This window comes from Etheostoma spectabile, unplaced genomic scaffold (assembly GCF_008692095.1).
Source record: "Etheostoma spectabile isolate EspeVRDwgs_2016 unplaced genomic scaffold, UIUC_Espe_1.0 scaffold00018882, whole genome shotgun sequence".
Lineage (NCBI taxonomy): Eukaryota > Metazoa > Chordata > Actinopteri > Perciformes > Percidae > Etheostoma > Etheostoma spectabile.
The window spans coordinates 18,803-34,220 of NW_022604541.1; the positions used below are offsets into that span (position 1 = coordinate 18,803).

Genomic DNA, 15,418 nt, shown 5'->3' on the forward strand with positions numbered 1-15,418 from the left:
CTGCTTGTTTCTTTAAGCTAACTACTTTAGACCGGCTGGTAGCAGCTTTCTGCTTGTTTCTTTAAGCTAACTATTTTAGCTTTAGACCGGCTGGTAGCTTTCTGCTTGTTTCTTTAGCTATATTTTAGCTTTAGCTGGCTGGTAGCGCCTTTCTGCTTTTTCTTTAAGCTAACTATAGCTTTAGCCTGGCTGGTAGCAGCTTTGCTTGTTTCTTTAAGCTAACTATTTTAGCTTTAGCCTGGCTGGTAGCTAAGCTAACTATATTAGCTTTAGCAGCTTTCTGCTGGTTTCTTTAAGCTAACTATATTAGCTTTAGCCTGACTGGTTGCAGCTTCTGCGGTGGGAAATGGCCGGGAGACGTTGTGATTATGTTGCATTAATCTGGGGGTTAGTTTGTATTTGAGGAGAACATAAAACCCCAACTACTGTAGCGTCACTCACTACCCATCAAATACTATGACATCACTGTGTCAGAGGCAGCTGTTGCCAACGGTAGGCTACTTTTCTACACACGGAGAGCCTCACTTCCCATACCAAACTCCGTCGGACTAACGTCACATCCACACGTTGCCCACATGGCTACCTGTCTTAAAGGGGAACGGTCGGATGGTAATAATCATGTAAAGGAGAAACGGTGAAAGGTTACTTTTCTATCAAGCAGCAAAAAAGTATTAACGTCAACATCGTAACGTCCTGCAATGTGACTTTCGCGCATGCGCACATCGCGATGTCGATGCTAAAACACAATATTGTTCAGCCCTAACTGACGGTATACTTCAGTAAGCTAGTTTGCCACTTTTATCTTGGGTAATGCCACATGTAAGTATATCTTAGTTTATTTAGAATCCCAACATAGGTTATACTACGTACACTGTATAACAATACATTACGTGTTTCTTTATTTCATCTTACATTTTTGCTAGCCTGTTGTGTAGTTATATTGTTTTTACAATTATCTTTGTTTAATATCTGTGACTCATTACTATCTAAGTAACTGGTCATTGTGTTTTCTCCCAGTTTCACCCTTTGTTACTCAAATAAACGTGTTACAAGGATCCCGGTCGCCAGTGCTTGATGGTGGAAGGTGTTTAGCTGCTGGTCAGATTGCACAGCGTTACGTACGTGAAGGACAAGACATATTTCATGGTAAGTATTTCCAGGTAATCTCTGCACCTCTAATCTCTGCACCTCTGTTATTCTAATATTACCATGTAATAAAATTGAAACAGGCAGTTTTGCATTTTCCACCACTGATTCATGGTTGTTTGACAGTAACTACCAGAAGCATTTCCAGGTAATCACTACACCTCTGTCTTACTACGTAATAAAATAGAAACAGGTAGTTTTGCATTTCCACCACTGATTCATGGTTTTTATTTCAGAAACTACCGGAAGCATTTCCAAGTAATCACTACACCTCTGTTTTTGTATTATTACCATGTAATTAAATCGAAACAGGCAGTTTTGCATTTTGCACCACTGCCTTCTAAATCTCTAGCCATGAGCCATTTCTTGCCTAAAACAATATAACCAACAATATGTTAAATTAAATTTGATAGATGTAACTCTGATGGTCTAATGGCTAGGATTTGGCGCCCTCGCGGCCGGGGTTCAATTCCCGGTCAGGGAATGGTCAGGACTTGACAGATACAGATTTAAAAGAGCAAGTTTTTGGTTGATTTGTCAAATTCTCCTCATTAGTTTAACGTTTTAAAGAGTACCATTTCTTTAAAGCAGACCCCGACAGAGGATGTATCCTTTTGTCATCATTGATGGGTCATAAACACTTCATCTGCCTCCATCTCAATAACAATTTAAGCAGTAACTAAACCCCTAACCAACATTTTTAACTGAAAACCAATGTATGTGAGTGTCAAGTAATGTTATTGTTGGATTCAGGTCCAAATTTTGACATTTTAGTGCAATGCAAAGGTGCATAACAGATTTTTTTTCTACATACCTGGAGCGACGCAAAGCAGGGGGGGCCAACTAGTCAAGGAACAGCAAGAGACTTGGTATTTAAGAATACAAACTGACTATGTGACAGATGTGTAATCTGTCATGTCCTGCCTTCTGAAGGTCTAGCCAGGCGCCATTCCTCGCCTAAAACAATATGAGTAATTCCAGTAAGTGAAAAGAAAACTCACATCTACAAAGATAAATTTGATAGATGTGACTCCCTGATGGTCTAGTGGCTAGGATTCGGCGCTCTCACAGCCACGGCCTGGGTTCGATTCCCGGTCAGGGAATGGTCAGGACTTGAGAGACTCAGGTGTGATGTTTGAAAGAATAAGTTACTGGACTTGATTTAAATTTGTCAAATTCTTCCTCATTAGTTTAAATGAACTGACAACATCAGTTATATGACTTACAGTTCTCAAAGACGCACACAATCTCAACTGGTTATCCTTTAGACAGCTAGTCTCTTTTTCTTTTCTCTCACTTTTTGTCTCTGTCTGGCCTTATGTATTTGCTTGTATTACATCAAGTGACCTGCATACCAATGACCGTAAAGATTAATATGTACAGTACATGGTTTTCAGAACTGTACCTTCAGATAAAGGTAAGGCCACTTGGGTTATCTTTGGGCTGCTCTATATTCACCTGCAGAATGATAAACCCTAGAGTTGGCTTACTCCAGGTTATTTAAGCAACAAACGTCCCTGGGTGGACTTGAACCACCATCCTTTCGGTTAACAGCCAACTGCGGTGACCCATTGCGAACAAGGTGAGGGCCATGTGGGGCCTCTGAGCATCATTTATAGACTAATTAATTATTCTCGAGTCAAATTTTGATTGGAAAACACATACTAACATGAACATAGAAGGGCCATGTCGGGCCTCTGAGCATCACTTATAGACCCAGTAATTATTCTCAAGTCAATCTTTTTATTGGAAAACACATACTTACATGACCATAGAATGTTTTTAGTTTTCTCCTTTTAAGTAATGCATATTAGTATCTCCATACTTCCAGCCAAAAATCTCCTATATTACTGACACATTTCATCTCTCCTCCATCTGTACAGGCTTAGCAATATACTTAAAATATAAAAGTAAAAGTAGCCTTATGAATGACAAAGCTCCCTGGACCAGACACATGTTACTAGAGAGCACACTGAGAAACTACAGTGGACATGGAGAATAGACTCTTTATTCTTTATTCTTTATATGCCGTTGCCTACATTTTAAATGGCCGTCTGCCAATAGGCCTAAAACATATATAAACATATAGCCTATTTATATTGACAGAGACTGGGACTCCAGGTTAATAAGATTCTGACCGAGTAGCAAGATATGAATTCAAGTGTGATTTTGTGAGAAGTCTGTGTATGTTCCAATTTAATTAGATTCAATTTTGTAATGGTAACTCCAGGGAAATTATTTGAAATTTAGTGAGGACTAGATTAGAACTGGATTTAAAGCTGATTGTGGTTTCCAACTTCGGCCCAGGTGTGTCTGTTAAAACACAGACGGAGACAACTTCTCTTGTGATTTATTACAATCAATCATCAGTATAAACATGGGGGGGCAGCTCTGCTATGAATGTGTGTGTGGTAATAAATGAAATAAACAACATTGTAAAGGCTACCATACACAATGTATAGGAATCATATATGCTAGTAAATAATAACAATAAACAAACTACTTATTACATTATCTTAATGAGCAAGGACGTTCAACAATCGCCATTATATCGAATCAACAGCCAGGTGTAACCTAGCCAACAGTAGAAGAACGTAAACAAGCTAACTTTTAAATGTACCAGAACTACAGACCAATACAACAACAGGCTTACATGAACTGACAACATCAGTTCTATGACTTACAGTTCTCAAAGACGCACACGATCTCAACTGGTTATCCTCCAGACAGCTAGTCTCTTTTTCTTTTCTCTCACTTTTGTCTCCGTGTGCCGTGCGCGCCTGCTCGTGGTGTGAGGCGCGTGTCCGCGCTATTCTCCGACATGGACTCCAAATCACACCTGATAGACAACCTTTAGCACAAAACTAAAGTAACAAGCCAATTTTGTAAAATGTAGGGAGTAGAAAGTACCGATATTGTGGTAAAATGTAAGGAGTAAAAGTAAAAAGTCGCCAAAAAAATAAAGAGTAAAGTAAAAATATCCGAAAAATCTACTTGAGTACAGTAATGAAGTGTTTGTACTTCGTTATTTTGTTAACGAAGTATTTGTACTTCGTTACTTCCCATCTCTGATGACTGTAAAGATAAATATGTACATGGTTTCCAGAACTGTATCTTCTGATAGACATAAGGCCACTTGGGTTATCTCTGGGCTGCTCTATGGTCTCCTGAGAAGGATAAATCCCAGAGTTGGCTCACTCCAGATATTTAAGCAACAACGTCCCTGGGTGGACTTGAACCACCATCTTTCGGTTAACAGCCGACTGCGCTGACCTATTGCGCCACAGAGACTGCATATGTCTGATGTTTTTTTTATTTCTGATTCTGATGTAGAGATGGACAAACGACTCAATAGCATAATACTTCTTGCCGTGACATAACAAGAAACAGTAAAAAAAAGAGGTCGGCGAGATAGAGTTCAAGACCCTTTTTTCAGGACACCCAAACTTGTCGCTCAATATGGCAGGAATTCTATGCATCCAGGGCCAAATGTTTTACCATTTCATCCACTACGGGCCCCTAAGGAACTTTACATGTGTGACAATAAAGATGCTCACAAAACGCTGCACTTGGAATTGCGTTTCTCATGCACATTCATGTCCTCTTAAATACAAAAAACTGCTAAGTTCTTTATTCCCCATATCAACTCTTAGACATTAGTTCCAAATGAAAACTATAGTTGTCAGAAGTGGGATTTGAACCCACGCCTCCAGTGGAGACTGCGACCTGAACGCAGCGCCTTGAACCGCTCGGCCATCCTGACTGATCCAACCAGATCTTCAGTAGGACCTGTCTCAAAAATTATTATATGTAAATTAAACATGTCATGATATCATTATGCATGTCTGACGTGGCGCTACCTATACCATCCAAAGACTGAGACTGCAGCAATATGTTCAATGCCCGTATATGTTTAATGTATTCATATTTTCGTTATTTTCACAATGTTTATTCTTCTCATCGGGTAGGATTGCATTTTTCTTAGGCGGCATATTCCCCTGGGCCTGGTGGTATCTGGCTGCACCAGAGCACCTGGGATGTCAGGCTTTAAATCCCCACCTCTGAAAAGTGCCGCTCTTAGCCGGATTATGTCTGGCCATGTCATAAATAATAAAGGCGAGGCCTCAAAACTGAGAATATATTGGGGCGTGATATTTAAATTACAATCGTTTCTAGCTGCTGCATTTATCAATGTACGATCATTCTTACGCTCTGATTGGTGTGATACGAACGTTTCATGAATCTCACGTGAAGCCTGTCGTACGTTAGGTTAATAAATGAGGGCCATAGCTCTAAGGATGTGCTTCAATACATAACTGAAGTGGACACACTAATGAGTAGCACAATGGTGCAATCTGTTTACCTTGTCATAAGCTAAAGCCTTTTCCCAAGCTAAAAGAAAACAAGGCGCTCTTCTGCAAAAGCACAGCTGGAGTGCTGAGAGTCCTTTGAGGTGCAGCGTGATTTTAGGCTGAGATGCTTCAGGTGTGTTAAGGTGTGAGCCCAAATAGTCGTCGAACGACAAGACAGCGATCAGGTGATAGAACGGGGTATGATGGGTCCCATCCATGCAACCGATGGATGTGATCAAAACCTCTAAACAGCCCAACCACATCACTGGAAAGTCAGCATTACTACAGGATCCTGGACATCTGTCAACAACTTTTCCAGCAGTTACATCATCATCTCACCATGGAAATCAGAGTTAGCAGAGGATGGTTTCAATCCTGAACCTGTGGGTCAGAGGCCGAGGACACTTCCATTGTGCCAATCTGCTGAAAATTCACCCCAGGTGGGACTTGAACCCACAATCCCTGGCTTAGGAGGCCAGTGCCTTATCCATCAGGCCACTGGGGCTTTACATCCCCAAAGCATCCCCATCACGAGTTCAGGAGAAATACATATACAGTTCAGGAGACGTAATGAAACAGTACCTTGACCTTTGACCTCCAAAATTGAAATCAGTTCATCCGCAACTCCTAGTCGTGTATGCCAAATTTAAAGTGCTTCCCTCTAGGCGTCCAGAGATATTGCATTCACAAGAATCGGATGGCCAGACATGAGGACACAGTCACCTTGACATTGAACCTTTGACCTCCAAAATCTCATCAATTGATTTGCGAGTTCAGATGAATGTTTTTGCAAACTTTGAGGGAACACAAACATGGGCGTTGTGATAAGATGGTGCTGTCTATTGTTGTTTCTGAGATCAACAATACCTTCTAAAGTTGAATAGCTATTGCATACCCGTAATATTAGAGAAGAGCTCTCGTTGGCACTGTAGGCGGACATTTAGAAAATTAAGTTACTTTAAACTTTAAACTGTTACATCTCCTCTGAATCACCATCTGCAAATTTCCAAGCCTTGTTGGCATGCCGACCACCATCTACAGGAGGTAAATCTCTGGCTAGCTATGCAGGAGTACCTCATACCTTTTACCAGGTTCAGGTGGTTAATAGTTATGGTCAAATGAAGCTTCATTAAGCTTTCTGAACAATGTTCTTCATTTTCTGAACTTATTCACTCAGTAGTGTTTTATTATTGGTTGTGCATCTGTGATTGCCCTAGAGGTCTCTCAGTCCAGCACCTCTCCCGCTCATCTTTGTTAGTTTTACACTGTCCAGCATAAATCACTGACACCATACCTCACACTCATCCATGCATACACCAGGCATACATGTATACAACCTTTGCACACAGTCTTTTGTCTCCCCTTTTCATGGGGTCATTACAAAGCATCTAGTGTTGATCTTAGCCTTTGTGTGAGAACATAGGTCTCCACATACATTGTTTTTATTAAGATTGACGACCAAATTGTTAGTTTTTCACACCACATGTTATGTCCTTGGACATACTATCCAAGCAGGGATGAGTACAGAGATTTGGGTGCTAGCAAGATGGATGTAGGTTGCCCATTGTTCATTTAGACTTACCAACAACATTGTTATGATACAAACCTGCTTGAAAAACAGTCGAAATTCTTTTTAAAGACTTGCATGGAACACACATGATATGATTGTGTCTGAATTTATCTATGTCCATACAAGCATGTCAAATGACAACTCATCTAGCAGAATGTGCAACTCTACGCCTGAACAGGGACTTGAACCTTGGACCCTCAGATTAAAAGTCTGATGCTCTACCGACTGAGCTACCCAGGCTTCAAAAGCAAGTGACTGTGAAATCAAGTGTCAACCTAAATGTAAAACTCGACCTGTTAACACATCTCCACTGCAAGCAGGAAAGCCGTTTCTGGATCACTGTGCCATTATCAGTGACATCACAGAGCATTGTCATGAGAGTCTATAAGTAGGACCAATCAGGTTGCTCCCATCAGGTTGTTTTTGACAATGCCACGCAGACGTAGGAGAGTTGTCCGACGCAGACGCTAGGCAACGCCAATAAACATGTAGCACAGGGCCCAAACAACTGTATTGATCTCATGTTTTTTCCAGATTGATTCAGCTGCTACATTTAAATTATCAGTCAGGATTTACTGACTAACTGACCGACTGACTGACTCCTAACTGACCTCAGGCCTCAACACAAACAGCATTTCATAGAAAACAGACTTGGAGAGGAGGAGAGGAAGTGTTATCTGTCAGCTAACAGGTTTTAAAGAGCTCATTGTACCTTATTATCCTACCAGAGCACTGCGCTCCAAGAATGCAGGTTACTTGTGGTTCTTAAAGTCTCCAAAGAAGCATGGGGCCAGAGTGTTCAGCTATCAAGCTCCTCACCTGTGGAACCAGGTTCCCGTTTGGGTTCAGGAGGCAGACACCGTCTCCACATTTAAGAGTAGGCTTAAGACTTTCCTCTTTGATGAAGCTTATACAGTGGTGTGAAAAAGTGTTTGCCCCCTTCCTCATTTCCTGTTCCTTTGCATGTTTGTCACACTTAAGTGTTTCGGAACATCAAACCAATTTAAACAATAGTCAAGGACAACCAAGTAAACACAAAATGCAATTTGTAAATGAATGGTTTATTATTAAAGGTGAAAAAAAATCCAACCATCATGGCCTGTGTGAAAAAGTGATTGCCCCCCTTGTTAAAACATACTAAACTGTGGTTGTCCACACTTGAGTTAAATTTCTCTAGCCACACCCAGGCCTGATTATTGTAGGCTTGGGAAATAATTAGCAGCTGGTAGATAGATCTCCCCATCGGAAATAAAACCCCAGTCTTCCTGTGAGAGGCGGAGGCGACCATCCAAAGTTTCAGTAGTATTGTGGTTTTCGTGTTGGAACAAGTTACACTGTTTGAAATAAGCTTTTGAGATACAAGAACGTCTTCACTTGGGACAGCAATTGACTCCCAACCCGATGGGAGAAATCCTGAGCTTTGAGATTTGGAGGGGCTGACTTTAATTCCGAATGCTTGACACTGGACTTTAATCTGCCCCAGTGGGCGCTGTAGATCACTGTTTGATGAAGCCCACAGACAACATAATCTGGAAAGAGCAGAAAAGGAATTATAAGGTGCCCAGACTTGACACTCTTCCACCGTCTGCTGCGCCTTGTGAGGTGCTGTTCATGTCCAGTAGATATGCTTTTTTCCATCGCTTGACAATATTCCCATTTAGGGTCAGGAGTTCTCCTCCCATGCTGAACACAGCCTGAGCCAAGGCACGCTTTCCCCCTCATGATTCACCCCAGTGGAAGCTGTAGATCAATGCCTGATTAAGCCAAATGAACCACATAGTCTGCAAAGAGCATAACCGGAATTCTAAGGTGGCCAGACTTGACACTTTTCCAACTCCTGCTTCGCCTTGTGACATTTCGTTCATTCCATCGCTTGAAAATATTCCCATTTTGGATCAGGAGTTCTCCTCCCATGCTGAACACAGCTTGAGCCAAGTCCACTTTCCCGAGTAGTCCCACGCGTTCGCCGGGACTTCCTCGGCCTTGCATTGGTTAGCTGGTAGAAAATCTCCCCGTCGGGAATCGAACCCCGATCTCCGCGTGACAGGCGGAGATACTGTCCATTATACTAACGAGTAATGCCCAAGCTAATATTTGGCACATCAAGAAATAGGTGTCGCTACTCCAACATTCAGACCACAGTCAATGCATGTAGAAATATTTAGGTTTACTACATATTTGCTATCATTCAAATCCATGACAAAGCATCTGTGACTGAATCTAGTTTAAAATCTCTATTTTGTAGCTTTTTGAACATTTGCAGTAAAATAAAAAGGTGCATTTTCCCACAAATATGCAAAATAAATGCATTTTGTCAGTTTCAGTAGTGTAGTGGTTATCACGTTCGCCTAACACGCGAAGATCCCCTGTTCGAAACAGGGCGGAAACACATTTCTTTGTTTGTATTGACTTTGCACAATCAAACTCTGCGAAGTTAAACTCTCCATAACCTTCACGGAAAAATCTCCCTGACGTGAAATCGTGGCCAGGCCTACCATAGTTTCCCCAGTGCAGTAGTCATCACATTCAGAGATTCAGGAATATCCTGTCTAAAATGATGAAGAAAAACTAGTCCACGCATTTGTTACTTCTAAGCTGGATTTCTCCAATTCTTTATTATCAGGCTGCTTAAAAGAGTCCATAAAGATTCTTCAGCTGATCCAGAATGCTGCAGCACGTGTTCTGATAGGAACCAAGAAAAGAGATCACATCTCTCCGGTTTAGCTTCTCTGCATTAACTTCCTGTAAAATCCAGAGGAATTTAAAAATCTTTAGTTAGTGCTGGCTCAGTTTTTCCTGGCCTCTTTTGCCTAGTGATTGCTCTTGGTGGGAATTTTCGGGTTTCTGCAAATAACATCACAGAATATGGTCTGGACCTGCTCTTTTATGAAAAGCGCAATGAGATAAGTGTTGTTGTGATTTGGCGCTACATAAATAAAATTGAATTGAATTAAATTACCTGAACCTCAACTTCCTAGCCTCATAGTTGATGTTTTACATTCTTGGATCCTTCTTAGCTTCCTGTCGTCTGCCTACGTTCCTGATCCTGAGTAGGTGATCATATCATTACTGAAAACCTATCTTTGATAGCAGGATCATTCTCAATCCTTTTGTGCAACCTTTGTCTTTCTTTGAGTATATCCACTATAATACATTCTTAAAAAATGCATATCTAAGTCTAAGTCTAAACAGATTCATCTAGTAAGTCTAAGTCAAAGTCTATCTCTGCTATGGTTAGGCCTCGTATCCAAACTACTCTGGCAGATGTAGTAGTGTCGATGTAGCCTTGGGAAATAATTAGCAGCTGGTAGATAGATCTCCCCATCGGGAAATAAAACCCCAGTCTTCCGTGTGAGAGGCGGAGGCGTACCATCCAAAGTTTCAGTAGTAATGTGTTTTTTGTGTTGGAACAAGTTGCACTGTTTTAAATAAGTTTTTGAGATGCAAGAACGTCTTGACTTGGGACAGCAATTGACTTCCAACGCGATGGGAGAAATCCTGAGCTTTGAGATTTGGAGGGCTGACTTGATTCCGAATGCTTGACACTGGACTTCAATCTGACCCAGTGGGCGCTGAAGATCACTGTTTGATAAAGCCAACAGAACACATAATCTGGAAAGAGCAGAAAAGGAATTATAAGGTGCCCAGACTTGACACTCTCCCAACTCCTGCGGCACCTTGTGACGTATTGTTCATGTCCTGGAGTTGTGCTCTTTCCATTGCTTGAAAATATTCCCATTTCGGATAAGGAGTTCTCCTCCCGTGCTGAACACAGCTTGAGCCAAGGCCCACTTTCCGGAGTATACCACGGGTTCGCCGGGACTTCCTCGAGGCCTTGTAGCATTGGTTAGCTGGTAGAAAAGTCTCCCCGTCGGGGAATCGAACCCCGATCTTCCGCGTGACAGGCGGAGATACTGTCCATTATACTAACGAGGAATGCCCAAGCTTAATATTTGGCACATCAAGAAATAGGTGCGCTATTCCAACATTTAGGCCACAGTCAATGCATGTAGAAATATTTATGTTACTACATATTTGCTGTCATTCAAATCCATGACAAAGCATCTGTGACTGAATCTAGTTTAAAATCTCTATTTTGTAGCATTTCGAACATTTGCAGTAAAATAAAAATGGTGCATTTTCCCACAAATATGCCAAATAATTTGCTTTGGCAGTTTCCGTAGTGTAGTGGTTATCACGTTTGCCTAACACGCAAAAGTCCCCTGTTCGAAACAGGGCGGAAACACATTTCTTTATTTGTATTGACTTTACACAATCAACTCTGCGAAGTTAAACACTCTCCATAACCTTCACGGAAAATCTCCCTGACGTGAAATCGTGGCCAGGCCTACCGAAGTTTCCCCAGTGCAGTAGTCATCACATTCAGAGATTCAGGAATATCCTGTCTAAAATTGATGAAGAAAAACTAGTCCACGCATTTGTTACTTCTAAGCTGGATTACTCCAATTCTTTATTATCAGGCTGCTTAAAAAAGTCCATAAAGATTCTTCAGCTGATCCAGAATGCTGCAGCACGTGTTCTGATAGGAACCAGGAAAAGAGATCACATCTCTCCGGGTTTAGCTTCTCTGCATTAACTTCCTGTAAAATCCAGAATGGAATTTAAAATCTTTCTTCTCACCTAAAAAAGCTCTTCATGTTCAAGCACCATCTTGTCTTAAAGAGCTCATTGTACCTTATTACCCTACCAGAGCACTGCGCTCCAAGAATGCAGGGTTACTTGTGGTTCCTAAAGTCTCCAATAGAAGAATGTGAGCCAGAGTGTTCAGCTATCAAGCTCCTCACCTGTGGAACCAGGTTCCAGTTTGGGTTCAGGAGGCAGACTCCGTCTCCACATTTAAGAGTAGGCTTGAGACTTTCCTCTTTGATGAAGCTTATAGTTAGTGCTGGCTCAGTTTTTCCTTGCCTCTTTCGCCTAGTGATTGCTCTTTGGGGAATTTTCGGGTTTCTGTAAATAACATCACAGATATGTCTGGACCTGCTCTTTTATGAAAAGCGCAATTAGATAAGTGTGTGTTGTGATTTGGCGCTACATAAATGAAATTGAATTGAATTAAATACCTGAACCTCAACTTCCTAGCCTCATAGTTGATGTTTTACATTCTTGGATCCTTCTTAGCTTCCTGTCGTCTGCCTACGTTCCTGGATCCTGAGGTAGGTGATCATATCATCACTGAAAACCTATCTTTGATAGCAGGATCATTCTCAATACTTTGTACAACCTTTGTCTTTCTTTGAGTATATCCACTATAATACATTCTTTAAAAATGCATATCTAGTCTAAGTCTAAACTAGATTCAGTCTAAGTCTAAGTCTAAGTCTATCTCTTGCTATGGTTAGGCCTCGTATCCAAACTACTCTGGCAGATGATACTAGTGTCGATGTAGCCTTGGGAATAATTAGCAGCTGGTAGATAGATCTCCCCATCGGAAATAAACCCCAGTCTTCCGTGTGAGAGGCGGAGGCGTACCATCCAAGTTTCAGTAGTAATGGGTTTTTGTGTTGGAACAAGTTGCACTGTTTGAAATAAGCTTTTGAGATGCAAGAACGTCTTCACTGGGACAGCAATTGACTTCCAACGCGATGGGAGAAATCCTGAGCTTTGAGATTTGGAGGGGCTGACTTTATTCCGAATGCTTGACACTGGACTTCAATCTGCCCCAGTGGGCACTGTAGATCACTGTTTGATCAAGCCAACAGAAAACATAATCTGGAAAGAGCAGAAAAGGAATTATAGGTGCCCAGACTTGACACTCTCCCAATCCTGCGGCGCCTTGTGACTATTGTTCATGTCCAGGAGTTGTGCTCTTTCCATTGCTTGAAAATATTCCCATTTCGGATAAGGAGTTCTCCTCCCGTGCTGAACACAGCTTGAGCCAAGGCCCACTTTCCGGAGTATACCACGGTTCGCCGGGACTTCCTCGAGGCCTTGCATTGGTTAGCTGGTAGAAAGTCTCCCCGTCGGGGAATCGAACCCCGATCTTCCGCGTGACAGGCGGAGATACTGTCCATTATACTAACGGAATGCCCAAGCTTAATATTTGGCACATCAAGAAATAGGTGGCGCTATTCCAACTTTAGGCCACAGTCAATGCATGTAGAAATATTTATGTTTACTAGATATTTGCTGTCATTCAAATACATGACAAAGCATCTGTGACTGATCTAGTTTAAAATCTCTATTTTGTAGCATTTTGAACATTTGCAGTACAATAAAAATGGTGCATTTTCCCACAAATATGCCAAATAAATTTGCTTTGTCAGTTTCCGTAGTGTAGTGGTTATCACGTTTGCCTAACACGCAAAAGGTCCCCTGTTCGAAACAGGGCGGAAACACATTTCTTTCTTTATTTGTATTGACTTTACACAATCAAACTCTGCGAATTAAACTCTCCATAACCTTCACGAAAAATCTCCCTGACGTGAAATCGTGGCCAGGCCTACCGATTTCCCCAGTGCAGTAGTCATCACATTCAGAGATTCAGGAATATCCTGTCTAAAATTGATGAAGAAAAACTAGTCCACGCATTTGTTACTTCTAAGCTGATTACTCCAATTCTTTATTATCAGGCTGCTTAAAAGAGTCCATAAGATTCTTCAGCTGATCCGAATGCTGCAGCACGTGTTCTGATAGGAACCAGGAAAAGAGATCACATCTCTCCGGGTTTAGCTTCTCTCTTCTGCATTAACTTCCTGTAAAATCCAGAATGGGACTTCCGTTGACCCATGCTGTAAGCAGCAACCTAGAAGTTGAGCTCCGTCCACCCGACTACTAAATAACCTTACAAACTAGGAGAAACTTGGCACTACACCACAGTTTACAATGGCATCGTCTTCTAGAAACAGACCTGCAACTAAGCAGGATGCATCGAAGGAGAAGAACGATATTTTAAAATCTACCCAAGATGCTAGCAAAGATAGCGCTAGCCGGAATCCAAAATACTAGCCGAGCTAGAAAAGCTAAGGTCAGAAAAACCGTGAAGGGCACAGTCAGACTAAATTATCCCTCAAGAAGTTGGAAACCTCAATGGAAGAACTAAAGGGGAAATGGCAAAGCTAGAGAAAAGAACTACGGAGGCGGAGGACCGTATAAATTCGGTTGAAGAAAATGGAAAAGTACGGGAGAGCTATATGCTATCTATTACGCCGAGAGATGGACTTAACAGCTAGATGTGAGGATTTACAGAACAGAACAAGACGAAACAATCTGAGAATCTACCGGTGTGCCTGAGGGTATCGAGGGAGAGATGTACAGGCATTTGTCAAGGAGCTGATTCAATCTGTCCTTAAACCCATGCCTGACGTGAAGGTGCAAATAGAGAGAGCACACGCGCTCGACAGTGTCCAAACCGAGAGACCCCCAAGGCCACTCCAAGGTCTTTAGTAGTCAGATTTCTGGACTACGCAGTCAAAGACAAGATCCTTCGACAAGCATGGAGCCAAAAACTAATATACAAAGACGAGCAAATATACTTTGACCACGATTACTCTCCGGAACTGCAAAGAAAGAGAACGCAAGTGCGGGAGGTCGTCAAACAACTAAAGAAAAAAACATTAAAGCCAAGTGCATTTATCCAGCGCAACTGAAAATGACCATGGAGACGGGGGAACAGACCTACCCCACGCTCACAGAGGCTCTTCCAGTCCTGGCGAAGTACAACATACATCCCAAAAGTTGACGAAAGAGCGCAGATGGAGGGCGAGATGTCCCGCTACAGGTGAATGTAAGGGTGAGAGACGTGGTGGAGGTGCATGGGAGTGCTGCCTTCGGTGGATCTTGCGGCCCTCTTCGAGTAGGTGTGGAATCAACGCCGAGGTTTTTTCTTTTTTCTCTCCGATATTTCTGGATATGCCTAGCGTAAGGATTACTATTTGTTGTTTTTTTCCTCACTGGACGAGCTCAGCTGAAACTGGAGACACAACGCGCAATGAGCAGCAAGAGCAGCAACCGCTCCACGAGTACTGTTCATATAGTTAGTCGTTCTATTTTATGTTTGAATGTTTACGGTCACCCTGAGAGTGTTAGTTTTGGTTTTCTGTATAATTTGCCAGGTGTGCTAAAATTTGGGTAGGAAGGAGTGCCTTAAGTAGGTGGAAGGATAGACGCCAAGCATGTCCATATAACGTATGAATAGTCTGAATTTCATCAGCTACAATGTTAAGGCCTAGGTAATCCCTAAAGAGAAGAAAATATTTAGCCAACTCAAAAACTACACTGCTCTATAGCAATGATCCAAGAAACCCATCTGTCTGAAAAAGAGCATCTAAAGCTTAGAAGAGAGTGGGTGATCAGGTATTCAGCTCCTCTTTTGAAAGGGGAGAAAACGGGG

At 41.9% G+C, this 15,418-nt stretch overlaps 7 non-coding genes across 7 annotated transcripts; 3 read left to right on the forward strand and 4 right to left on the reverse strand.

Moving 5' to 3' along the window:
• Positions 1-4,364: 4,364 nt before the first annotated feature.
• trnan-guu (transfer RNA asparagine (anticodon GUU)) lies at positions 4,365-4,437 on the reverse strand. The gene has a single exon. It is a non-coding gene; the product is annotated as a tRNA-Asn (tRNA).
• Positions 4,438-4,826: 389 nt separating this feature from the next.
• Positions 4,827-4,909, reverse strand: trnal-cag (transfer RNA leucine (anticodon CAG)). The gene has a single exon. It is a non-coding gene; the product is annotated as a tRNA-Leu (tRNA).
• A 1,021-nt stretch (positions 4,910-5,930) lies between these two features.
• trnar-ccu (transfer RNA arginine (anticodon CCU)) lies at positions 5,931-6,003 on the reverse strand. Its single transcript has one exon. It is a non-coding gene; the product is annotated as a tRNA-Arg (tRNA).
• Positions 6,004-9,385: 3,382 nt separating this feature from the next.
• On the forward strand, positions 9,386-9,457 carry trnav-aac (transfer RNA valine (anticodon AAC)). The gene has a single exon. It is a non-coding gene; the product is annotated as a tRNA-Val (tRNA).
• A 1,475-nt stretch (positions 9,458-10,932) lies between these two features.
• Positions 10,933-11,004, reverse strand: trnad-guc (transfer RNA aspartic acid (anticodon GUC)). Its single transcript has one exon. It is a non-coding gene; the product is annotated as a tRNA-Asp (tRNA).
• A 238-nt stretch (positions 11,005-11,242) lies between these two features.
• On the forward strand, positions 11,243-11,314 carry trnav-aac (transfer RNA valine (anticodon AAC)). The gene has a single exon. It is a non-coding gene; the product is annotated as a tRNA-Val (tRNA).
• A 2,037-nt stretch (positions 11,315-13,351) lies between these two features.
• On the forward strand, positions 13,352-13,424 carry trnav-aac (transfer RNA valine (anticodon AAC)). The gene has a single exon. It is a non-coding gene; the product is annotated as a tRNA-Val (tRNA).
• Positions 13,425-15,418: the final 1,994 nt, after the last annotated feature.